Here is a 12915-nt window from a genome sequence, read left to right on the forward strand (position 1 = left end):
AGGAAGGGCCTATGATAGAAGAAGCAACAGGAGACTAGACATGCAACTTTGGCTGTCTAGAAATCTTATAGGAAAGAAATGAGCCAAGGTGGGGCTTCTTTAGCTCACTTGGAAGTCAGAGAAAAGGGGGCCTAAAGACAAGTTCAGGGGGTAAGCCCAAGACAATCTGCTACTGCCCATTTCTCCCCTGGTTGCAAGTCTCGTGGGGATTCTTAAGAGTTTAGGAGAAAGAACATTTACTCAAAAAGGAGATGTGAGTGGATGTTCCCCAGGGAGAGCATGCTACCTTCTCTCTTCATTTAATATATTTTTATTTATTTCAGAGAGGAAGTGGGGGGGGGGGGGGGGTAGAAACATAGAGAGAGAGAGAGAAACATCAATGATGAGAGAAAATCATTGATGGGCTGCCTCCTGCACACCCCACACTGGAGATTGAGCCCTCAACCCGGGCATGTGCCCTGCCGGGGAATCAAACCATGACCTCTAGGTTCACAGGTCGATGCTCAACCACTGAGCCACACCGGCTGGAACACCTTTTCTCTTCTTATTGGAGAACAGAGAAGGTGCTATTTCAGTGGCTTGGGCTTGTTCAGCAACAAAGTGAGAAGTTAGTACCTTAAAGGCTCTCTTCTCAGCAGGGAAGGCAAATGATGTGGGTATCTGATTGCCTATCCTGTCACACCCACTGACAGCTCTTCTGCCCTCCTTTTAGAGCAGTGGTTCTCAACCTTGGCTGCACATTAGAATCACCTGGGAATCTTTTTAAAATCCTGATTTCTGGGCCTCATCCTCTGGAAATTCTGTTTCTTTGTTACTAATGTTGTGGCCCCACCCCACAACAAAGAAACAGAATTTCCAGAGGATGAGGCCCAGAAATCAGGATTTTAAAAAGATTCCCAGGTGATTCTAATGTGCAGCCAAGGTTGAGAACCACTGTTTTAGAGGATTAGTGATGCTGGCAGAGCCAGACCTGAGGCCACATGCCTTCTTCGTGTCACTCCACAGGAGAAGGGAATATGCCCTGAAAGATCTGTTTGCCTGCTTAAAGCTAGGGAAAGAGGAAAGGACCCATATCAAATGCTGCCCGGATTTAGCTTTCATTCTCTGCTGTAACCTCTCAATGAACATCAGGAAATGACAAATGGAAATTGCCAAATTATTCCACTGTGGGACTAACTGGGCCTAAAGCTAGATCAGGCATCAAGTGGATAAATTTGTCTGCCTCAGCTAATCTTATTTCCACTCCTGCCAAAGGAGCATCCATTTTTCTATTTACCTGAAAGCTAAACCCAAACTGCCACGGCTGTCCCTCTGGACTCCTATCATTGCCACCTCAGGTCAACGACAATCTCTCAAGAGCTACCATAAGCTCCAAGGCTTGCACAGCTCTGCTGGCTGTGCTGAAATGAAACTGTTAGACATCCAAGGGCAGGACAGTACCAGTTAAATTCCTTAGACCAGTGGTTCTCAACCTTCTGACCCTTTAAATACAGTTCCTCATGTTGTGACCCAGCCATAAAATTATTTTCGTTGCTACTTCATAACTGTAATGTTGCTACTGTTATGAATCGTAATGTAAATATCTGATAGGCAGGATGGTCTTAGGCGACCCCTGTGAAAGGGTCGTTCGACTGCCAAAGGGGTCGCGACCCACAGGTTGAGTACCACTGCCTTAGACCAAGGTTACTTCCTCCTTTTTCTTATACACTTCATAAAATACACTTCTATTTTTAGAGGGAAATCAACACCAGGGTCTTTCCTTCTTTATTCCATTTCCATATATTTTCCTCAACTTTGAAACAGTATCTTCTGCTTTCACTGAGATCATGCCAAATCCTTAAGAATCTTTCTCTGGGTGGTCTGCTCCCAAGCCTCTAATGACTTCTTAGCAGCTGTAGAATAAAATCTAAACTTCATAACACAGCACACAGTGCTCTACTCATGATGTGGCCTTAACCTTCCCTTGTAGCTTTAGTTCTCACTTCTCATAACCATGTACACTAGTAGCCAAAGTATTCACATTAAGTGCCATGTGGCAGCTCTCTTCAACCTCTACTCCTACATTTTGTTGGGTTCCTGTTCTTGCCTAAGTGTATACTTTGCCCATGATGTGCGAAGTGCCTAATACTGTGTCTGGAACATAGCTATTGCGTAAAAATAGCAGGTGTCATTATTAATACCTCCTTGCTTCAATTCTTTCCTTTTTAATTGATTGTAGAAAGAGAGGGAGAGAAACATCAATTTGTTGTTCCACAATGATCCTATGAAGTAGGTATTATCATTTCTATTTTATATATGATAAAATTGAGGCTTGGAAAAGAAAAGCAACTTTGGTTTATGACTTTGTCTCCCCCTCCACCGATTATGTGGTAAAACCAGATGTAGTTTCTTAGACATAACTGTCCACTCTCTACCCCCAACTTTGTTTTTAAATAGTGAAAGTAAAATTTTAAATGCCCCCTTGTGAAATTTGGGACCTCTTGCTATGTAGGTTTTGGAATCACAAACTTTAGAGATAGATGGGAAGTCTTAGGAAGTCAGATTTTACAGATGGAAGAAATGACACCCAGAGGAGTTACACATCTTAGCCAAGGTTGGTTCTTGTATGTGCCCAGACCCGAAATCAAACTGTCAAACTTGTTGTATTGGGATGACACTCGAACCAGTTGAGCTATCTAGCCAGGGCTTGCTTTAATTCTTAAGAGAATATATCGTGCTCCCACTAAAACAAACACTTGACCCTAGTACTTATACTCCAAATCCCTATCAAATTTTTGTCCCTGATAAACTGGGCCAAACCATGAAGTAATAAGTCAGTATCCCCAAACATACTATTGTGATACTATTCAACACAGTGGTTGCATCTGGGGATGGGAATTAACAAGAAGGGGGCATAAGGAAACTTCTGGAATGATGGCATTTTTCTATATTTTTATTTGGTGTTGGCCATATGAATGTGTATATTAGCTCAAATTCATCTAATTATACACTAGTGCATTTTGCTGTCTGTAAAATTTATCTTTATTCTTTAGAGTCAGAAGCCTATTTTTCACCTTAAATCAAATATCAAAGTCTCAAATGTCTACATGAACTTGGCAGGTGAGGTAAATTTGTAGTGGGCTGAGTAGAATACCATAGGGAGATTTGAGGGCTGCTTCCAAATTAGAGAGGGTGTGCTCTTTATCTGGGTCACATGGACAATACATGCAGGAGCAGAATCTGTGTTTAATAGGCACCTCGGGTGTTTTGATTATTGGTCAACTACCATATTTTTCCGTGTATAAGACACTATTTTTTTCTAAAATCATATAAGACACTATTTTTTTCTAAAATTGTTAGACTGAAAATCGAGGGGCATCTTATACACGGAAGGCAGCCAAGGAGGGAGCCGCGCAGGTGCAGAGCTGCCCATACCTTGTCAAACAGGCTTCCTCCAATCACCAGCCTTATTGTCACTGAGGTGGAGAGTGCACAGATGCAATGGGGATCAGTGCGTTCTGAGCCCATAAAGATGTCAACAAAATAAAAAGATAAATACCGGTAAGAGATTGTCTTACTCTGCAAAATTCAAACTGAATGTAATCAGCTATGCAAAAGAGCATGGAAATAGAGCTGCGGAGATCATTTGGACCTCCTCCCACTGAGTGTATGATCAGATAGTGGAAAATACAGGAAGAACAACTCCTTAAGATGCCAAAAAAGAAGAAGACCTTAAAAGGAAAACCAGCAAAATGGGCAAACTTGGAGCAGAGGCTTAAGACTTGGATTGTGGAGCAGCACCAGAGTGGCTTATATGTGTCAACCAAGCTTATTCAATGTCAGGCAAGAATGTTTGCAAGCAAAATGAACATTGTTGATTTTACAGGAAAGGCAATTTCATGAGGAGAGAAGGGTTGGTCAAGAGAACACGAACAAAGTTAACTCAGAAAATGCCACCAGTTTATGAGGTGATCTCACATATATAGACAGTGACTCAGAAAACAGCAGTGATACAATAGAAGTTGAAAAACTTGATATGACTGGAACTAATAGTGATGAAGAGCAGTGATGCAACAGAGGCTGAATAAAGTGATGTGCTGCGTAACATCACAGTACTGGTATATAAACATTACCTGTGGTAATTACTAAATAAAAATGTGTTCTGGCCCTAACCGGTTTGGCTCAGTGGATAGAGCATCGGCCTGTGGACTGAAGGACCCCAGGTTTGATTCTGGTCAAGGGCATGTACCTTGGTTGCGGGCACATCCCCAGTAGGAGGTGTGCAGGAGGCAGCTGATCAATGTTTCTCTCTCATCAATGTTTCTAACTCTCTATCCCCTCTCCCTTCCTCTCTGTAAAAAATCAATAAAATATATTTTTTAAAATGTGTTCTGTTTTATGTTTAAAATATTGATTTCTTAATTTTGGGTTGGAAAAGTGAGGGGCATCTTATACATGGGAGCATCTTATTCACAGAAAAATATGGTATGTGATACACTGTGCTATGTCACAGAGCAATTAATACTCTCCAAAGTGAGATGCATAAGATGGCCTATAGAAATGTAAGAAGATAATACTTAAAACTTTCTTCTATTATTTTTCATTTTCATGTTCTTTTTCTTCCTCGTTTCATTTCAGAACATACACAAGAACCCACAGAAGGAAGTATACCACATTTATCTTGCATATCCTATGCTAAGTCAAGCAACTGAGGTCTGGAGTACAGGACATTCCAGAGACTGCAGTGAGTAGACAGTCATGATGCAGGGATGGGCACTGCTCCATTGGTAAGACTGAGCCTCCGTGGACGAAAGCAACACGGCTACCACCATTGTAAGTAAGGAACAAACTTCACTGCACATTTCATTCTGAAGGAAAAGGTAAGAGCACCATGGAAATCACGCTCTCTCCAATTCTAAGTGCAAGCTGAACTGTGCTAAGTGATTCTCTGCAAAAGAAAAAAGCTAGTGTGTGTGTTTGGGGTGGGGAGGGGAGGAGCTCTTCCCAAGGCCTGTGACCTAGCCAGGCTGCTGAAGCAGTTGGGACGGTGAGGCAGTGATGTGTTTGTTCAGAAAAGCATGCCAACTTGTTGATTAGCTCATCAGTGTGGTAGAAGGCAGGCATACCTGAAAAGCCAGGGAGAAGGCAGCCGCTCTCTGGCTCAGCAGGTCAGAGAGCACAGAACCACAACTCTAGATTTCAGTGTGCCTAGGCAATTCCCCAGGCCGGCCTTGAAAGCCACTAGTCCCAGCAGGACCTGGTGCCTACCCATGGTAATACCCGACTCCACCCTGCTGGTTGGACAGGTAGGACTGACTTCCTTCCACTCAGTGCAATCAGGAAATCCAGAGAAACCCAGAGACAGCACCCTGCCTAGTCCATTAATTAAAATAAGGGCTTGATTGCTCTAAACAAGACCCAGTATAATAGTTGCTTAAAGAATGAAGTTTATTTATTTATCTCATAAAAGTCCAAACTTGTATTTGTGGCTCTGGTTTTCAGAGTTGTCTCCCAGCTTCCTTCCATCTACTTGCTTCCCCGTCTCTAGGATGTTGCTCTTATTTACATGATCCAAAATGCCCACATGTGACCAGTTAAAAATTGATTACTATGAGAAAAAAAAAAAAAGGAAAATTGCTTTGAGGACAACCACCAGTTTCTGATTCACTATAGCAACAAAAGTCCAGGCCTGCAGCATGAAGCCAAAGGAATAAAAAAGCAGCCTCGTCATTTGTGAGCAATAAAAGAGTTTTCATACACTCAAGAGAACAATGTTTAAAATCAGACTTTCGGAGCTCAGAGCATTGGATACCAACAACTCCATAGTTTCTGCGCAAAGACGTGGAAAAATCCAGTCAGGGGGTTTGTCTATCCTGAGCAACAAAGCACACGTTATATATAAATTCGGTGGTACTGATGGCGGTCAATTTTTTTCAAACAAACTGGGCAATTTTTAGTATTTCTAAGGAAAGTGCAGAGGCACCGACTACAGAAGATGTGGCCACATTCTGTAGAATAGATATGCCGTCTACTCAATTCAATCTCCAAGTACCCGTCCATACAAATCCGGCACTGGACATAACCAGGTAGTGTGCACCTAAAAGTTTCTTTTTCCAGGGCATATACATCTCTGTCTCTCATCACCCCCTTCTTTTCACTGCTCAGCACACAGATGCCAGTTTGTCCTTGGAGTGACCTTTTGTTTCTCCTTGGCCTCCTCCTTTCCTCAGTCATCACAACAGAGTCATGGTGAGTTAGGTCAATCACTGCAGGTTCGAGAGAGTCAGAGGTGAGGTCAACCACTTCCTCACTTTCTCCGAGTTCTATCAGTTCCGATTCCAAGACCACCTCAGGAATTGGGCCTCCTCCCCGAGCTGTACAAAATTCTCGAGCTTGTCTAGAATTCACCACACTACCGTAGCATGTACTTGCATTCATTGTGCTTTTTGGATCCAGGCCTCAGTTTACAGTGAATGTTAAAAGTCCTCAGTGTCTCACAGATGATGGTCAGTCACTCTCTGACTTACATAAGAATTTAAAGTCCAGATTCTCGAGTCTATCTGAACACTGATCCTGGTTCCAGTCCTGGCTCCACCTCCACAACGGCTGTGTTCCCACGGGGGCGAGGGGGTGTGAAGCTTCTGGGAGCCACTTATAAAACTGAATTTTTAACTGAAAAATGAGAAAAAAGTAAGCTTTATTAATATTTAAAATAAGATTGACAGTAGTAAAAAACTGTAAAGATATATAGCGAAAATGTATATCAAACATTTTTGATAGTTATGCATTTAAACAAAGCTTAAGCTTTGTGTCCCTCCTTATTCCATGTCCTGACGGTAGGGGGAGAAGGGCACACAATCATAAACACCAAGAAAGGGTCACGACTTCACTCAAGATCCATTAGGAGGAATTCCAGGATACACTTTTTTACAAAGTAAAAATGGAGAGACCAAAAAGTTCTGTGCATATTTGAGTTTCTAATAGCAACTAAGAAATGAACTATTGAGTTCATGTACAAAAGTTTCATCTTGCCCAGAATTCTCTTTCTAATAGAGGCAGCAAGTGGAGTTTTGAAGAGTTTTAGCCCGGATTCTGTTCTAGGAAAGAGGGGATGGAGTTCAAGCACTCATCACAGAGAGTTTGGTTTGAGTCTCCTCTCTGTGGCTTTTGGGTACGTGGCCTAGATGATTAAAGTTCTCAAAACTTTATGAAAGCTCTATAAATTATTTTGTAATTTTAAAATAATGTATCACTAGTCATTAAGAAAAGGCAAATAAAAGCCATAATGAAATACCATTTCACAGCAAGTACGATGGCAATAATATAAAAGATAATAAGTATTGGCAAGGATACAGAAAAATTGGAACTCTCATACACTGCTGATGGGAATGTAAAATGAATGGTGTGATAGCTTTGGAAAACAGTTTGGAAGTTCCTCAAAATGTTAAACATAGGGTTACCAGATGACCCAGCAATTCCACTCCTAGGTTTATACCCAAGAGAATTGAAAGCGTAGGTTCACATGGAAAACTTGTATATGAATATTGACAACAGCATTATTCATAATAATGGAAAGTGAAAACAACTCAAATGCCCATTAACTGATGAATGGATAAACAAAATGTGGCATATCCAGACAATGGAGAATAATTTAGCACAAAAAGGAATAAAATGCTGATACTTGCTGTAGTATGGGTGACCTTTGAAAACTACATAATAAGTGACAAGTCAATCATAAAGACCACTTACTGTATGCTTCCATTTATATGAAATGTCAATAATAGGCAAATCCATGGGGAGAAATGGGAGTGACTACTAATGGATATAGAGTTTCTTTTGGGGTTGATGTAAATGTTCTAAAATTGAGGAGATGAGCCCTAGCTAGGTGGCTCAGTTGGTCGAAGTGTCCTCCCATACACCAAAAGGTTGCAGGCGTGTATGGGAGGCAACCAATCGATGTTTTTCTCTCACATGGATGTTTCTCTCTCTCTCTCCCCCTTCCTCTTTTTCTGAAAAACAAAAACAAATCAATAAAATTGAAGTGATGGTTACACAACATTGTGAATATATTAAAACCCACTGGATTATATACTTATATAGGTAAATTGTATAGTTTGTGAATTATATCTCAATAAGGCTTTTGCCAAAATAAACACATAAGCTGTCATAGAAATGTTATACAAAACAGCTGACACAATCTGGATTGAGACACAAGTCTTAGAACCTGATTGAGGAGGTATGGAGCTCGAGAGGAAAATGGGGTGAGCCCAGAAGAGGGTGCAGGGCTCAGCACTCCATCAGAAGCACTGACATACTTATCTAGACAATACTTTTCTTGGCCCCACAGACACCTGCCTCTCACCAATCACTACCCTTGTGGATGAAAAGGGGCCACATACTAAACCTGACAAGCCCAGGGAAGGCCTGCATGGCAGCCTCACAAACTCAACGGCCTAAAGTAACCACATAGGATGGTCTGAAATTAAAACTTTTTAACTAAAAGCAGTTTGTGGCAGATAGTCATGTCCTAGGCTAGACTCTTACCTGACAAAAGTCAATCTTTACCTTAATTAAGCCTGTCTATTGTCTTTTTGCATCTTCCATAACATACCTTTGGAATGTCAGGGTAAGGTCCGGGTTCCAGACCCCTCAGGGCACAGCCAATGCACCAGGGTGGGGGACCACAAATCCTTTCATTGTTATTGTGACCACATTCATTGCAGACCGTTCATTACAGACCTTTAACTATCCTTACCCACCTATGTAAAAGATATGTCCATCATTTTACTTTTAATCCAGTCCCAGAGGTCCCCCCACTTGCTTTATCCTACCTCCCTAATCTATCATCAATGGGTTTCATGTAACCCATTTATGCCTCCTCTTTTGATTATAATGTTTAAAAAAAAGATGCAAAACTGCCATTCTCTGGACCGTTTTCTCCATCCGTAGAGATTTTGCTTCTCAGCAATTGTTGACAGATTGGCTCAAATGAACTCACAAAATTTGTAGAGGGTTTGACTGTTTCTTATGCTGACACTCTCAACTACCTATGTGTTTGCCTTTCGTGACCCACCGGCCTCTCCCCCTTCTCATGCGCCCAGGGAAAGCGAACCCTCTGGGAGCAGGCTGGGCAGCCTGGGAAGCAGTGCCCACCACCCCCAACCCCACTCACGCGCCAGCGGCTCATCAAAAACCTATATATTTTGTGCTGTTCCTCTCCCCCTACCCAGGTAGCTATCCAACCGTGTGCCACACTCTGGCCTCTCCGTGGCTTCCTTCTCTGATCCCGAAGGAGCCTCAACGAGCTGAACCTGGGCGGGGATGACCGGAGTCAAAGAGCCAGGAAGAACCGGCAGGTAAAGAGAAAGATGCAGCCCTAACCGGTTTGGCTCAGTGGCTAGAGCGTCGGCCTGCGGACTGAAGGGTCCCAGGTTCGATTCCGGTCAAGGGCATGTACCTTGGTTGCGAGCACATCCCCAGTAGGAGGGTGTGCAGGGGCAGCTGATCGATGCTCCTAACTCTCTATTCCTCTCCCTTCCTCTCTGTAAAAAATCAATAAAATATTTTTTTTTTAAAGAGAGAGAGAGAAAGATGCAGAGGGAGAGGGTGACGCGGGAGGGGGTACACACCTGGAACGCGCCCAGGCTGGCAGCAGTGCCCAGCGAAGAACAGAGCCCAGGTCACCTAGCGAGGCGTCGCGGCACTTACTCCCACCAACCGGGCGGCGGAAAGCACTGGGGTGTTCCCCTTTTTAACTCGCTGTTTTAGTTTTTCAACAGCCCAATCAAAACTCGAGCCCGGAGTGCTCGTCACTGGTATTTGGTCAAAAAGTGCTGTTATAGGTTAGAAAACGGGACTTTCCAGTCCTAAGTTTCCTGTTTCTCCGAAGTCTCATGGTTTCTGAGAAACGGGGAGGGCGGGGTTGTTGTGTTTGGGGTTGTCCCGCCTCCTCTTTAGTCATTGGATCAGCAACTCTAAAGGGTGGTTGTCAATTAAGGCAGTATGTTTCTTAAAGAGGAATTTGGTAAATTAATAAGACTTACTTTTGGTTGTTTCAATAATGGGGTCACTGCAGGTATTAGAGCAGCGGTTCTCAACCTGTGGGTCGCGACCCCTTTGGCGGTCAAACGACCCTTTCACAGGGGTCGCCTAAGACCATCCTGCATATCAGATATTTACATTACGATTCATAACAGTAGCAACATTACAGTTATGAAGTAGCAACGAAAATAATTTTATGGTTGGGTCACAACATGAGGAACTGTATTTAAAGGGCAGAAGGTTGAGAACCACTGTATTAGAGGCTGAAGGACAGGAGTCCCACCCTACACACACACACACACACACACACACACGTATGAAAAACCTGCTTATAATCTGGGCTTTACAATCACATGTAAAAACATGCTTGATTTTTCAATTATTTTAATTTATTCCTTGAATATTTATCGACTACTATGCCAAGCCCATACACACTGAGTTTTTCAGAAATGCAACTACCAAGTTTTGTTTGTTGTTCAAGTTTTAAAGATATTCACCATTCAGAGAATCACACCACAACCAGCAATACCATATCTGAATCTGAGCCATCAATATAGTGCAACTTTCAGTCTTCAATGTCATGGTTCTATTAACCAAAGAAGAGATTTAGACTATAATAAGAAACAAAAAGCACTTATTTGAGCAAAGGATTGCAATCCAAGAGACATAGATTCAGGTAGCAACTCAAACTGCACTTTGGAGAGAACAAAGAAAGGCAGGGTCCATAAAGGCAAAAACCACAAAACGCAAATGAATGCTTGCTGGCTAGGTTCGCAGGGATTGGCTAGTTCCAGTATGCAAACGACAGAGACAGAAAGTCCAAGTAGCAGTTGTTTCAAGATGTTTATGACTGCTAACCTAAAAATAAAAGGCCTTTCATAGTGAGTGGCAACAAGCATATCTTTGAGATTAAAAAAAAAAATCAGGAGCCCTGATTCAGGCAGAAATCCAAATAGTGTTCCAATTAAGAGAACAAAGGCAAGCTGGCTGGTGTGGCTCAGTTGGTTGAGTGTCGTCTGCTACACTGTCCGTCCACAGGTTCAATTCCCAGTCGGGGAACATGCCCAAGTTGTGGGCTTTATCCCCAATGGAGTGCATACAGGAGGCAGCAGATCAATGTTTCTCTCTCATTATTGTTTCTCTCTCCCTCTCCTTTCCTCTCTCTCCAAAATCATTTTTTTTAAAAAAAGTGAAACTTCTCTCTGAATAACTGATTTCTCAATAAAAGCCTTTTAAAAAAAGAAAAGAAAGAAAAACCATTTTCAGAAACCCTGAGACTGCCAAAAAAATAAAAGAGCTCTGCTTACAGATTAACCTTTGGAGGAATTGTCCAGAGTGAGGACCATCTTTTACTTAAGCCCCTTAGGGAAAGGAATTCTACCCAAGCCGTTTGTGGGGTTTTCTTTCCCCCCAGTTAAGCGCCAAGAAGTTTTCCCTTGTATCTACCTCCTTGCTGTGGTTTTAGATTATTGTACATTCTCGTGAGCTGTGAAAATGAAGAACCACTGGAGGTAAAAGCAGATACCTAGAGCTTTACATTTTCCAGTGCCCTTCTTACCACCTTCCCCTTGTCAGAACATCCCTGGTACAGTGCCTGGCATAGACTAGACTTCCATATTTATTGAACAAATGATTACATGAATAAACATTATGATGTAGGCATAATTATCCCATTTTATGAATATGATGATGAAGAGTCAAGCGAGGAGTATGACTTTTCCCATTCCTTTTGTGGAATTAGAATTCAAACTCAGGTCTGAGTTCAGAGGCATTCACGCTTTAATGCTAGCCCCTTAGAAACTTGGAACTTTTAACAGAAGTCTGGGATGGCATGTGTTGTGAGCTCAGCAGATGTTCCTATCAGAGGATGTTAACAGGAAACTCACAGTAGCAGACTGATCTCATCACCAGCTTTTTCATATTTTGCTGCCAACAACTAGCACCTGCACCTTATCTCTAGCCCTCAGATTACCCGCAGGCACTGAAGTGAACTGGAAGTACCTGGGAGTTTTACATTTCACCCACTTCACCTGGGCAGCTTGTGGCCTAAGACAGGAAAACCCAGCTCCTTCGCTTCGAGACAAAACAAACTCTGAGGTTTGTTTTTGTTCTAGAGCTCACCCTGAGAACAGGCTGAGTGTGGGACTTCTGAAATCACACCCTCACTTGGTTTCTTCCCATTCTGTACCCTTTACCCCCCACTCGCTTATTGGTTTCTCCTGCAAGCCCTTTCTCAGTAAGTCACTTGCCTCCGAATCCTTGGCTCAGGCCTGCTGCTGTGAGAACTCTACCTGAGACACTCACTGACTCTTCAGGTGATAAAAATGGCATGTGCACTTGCCGTCTGTTTCCTAGCTACAGATACCGAGGAAACCACTTCAGATGGCACTATGGCATTGTGTGTCACCAGGAGTCCTCTCTGTTTTTCTAAGTGAAAACAGTAAGAAGAGGAAGTGGCCCATGGGGAAAGGGGGAGCCTGAACATCATCAGTTAGGCCTGGGTGCTACAGAGATAAAAATATCTCTTCAGTTTCATAGACTTTTTAATTAACTATATTGTGGAGGACCACAGAAGACAAATAGCTGTGCATCCAACTAATGAGAGAAGGTGTATGGAATTTAGTGCATAGTAAGTGCTTATTACATGGTCAAACTGTTATTTTTTAATTACATTTACTAGGAGTTTTGTGTGTTTTTTTCTATCAGCCCTTCTTGTAGTTCTCCAAAGTGATACATGGTCAAACTGTTATTTTTTTAATTACATTTACTAGGAGGTTTTTTTTTTCTATCAGCCCTTCTTGTAGTTCTCCAAAGTGTCAGAATAGTTTGGATTTAAAAAAAAAATACTTTTATTGATTTCAGAGAGGAAGGGAGAGGGAGATAGAAACATCAATG

The 12915-nt window shown here is 42.3% G+C and overlaps 1 long non-coding RNA gene across 1 annotated transcript; it reads right to left on the reverse strand.

Annotated features, from left to right (window-relative positions):
- Positions 1 to 5405: 5405 nt before the first annotated feature.
- LOC102254138 lies at positions 5406 to 10075 on the reverse strand. Its single transcript, XR_001364263.1, has 2 exons — positions 9609 to 10075; positions 5406 to 6651 (listed from the first exon to the last, which is right to left on the reverse strand). It is a non-coding gene; the product is annotated as an uncharacterized LOC102254138 (long non-coding RNA).
- Positions 10076 to 12915: the final 2840 nt, after the last annotated feature.

Source organism: Myotis brandtii, unplaced genomic scaffold (assembly GCF_000412655.1).
Source record: "Myotis brandtii unplaced genomic scaffold, ASM41265v1 scaffold521, whole genome shotgun sequence".
NCBI classification, from domain to species: Eukaryota; Metazoa; Chordata; class Mammalia; order Chiroptera; family Vespertilionidae; genus Myotis; species Myotis brandtii.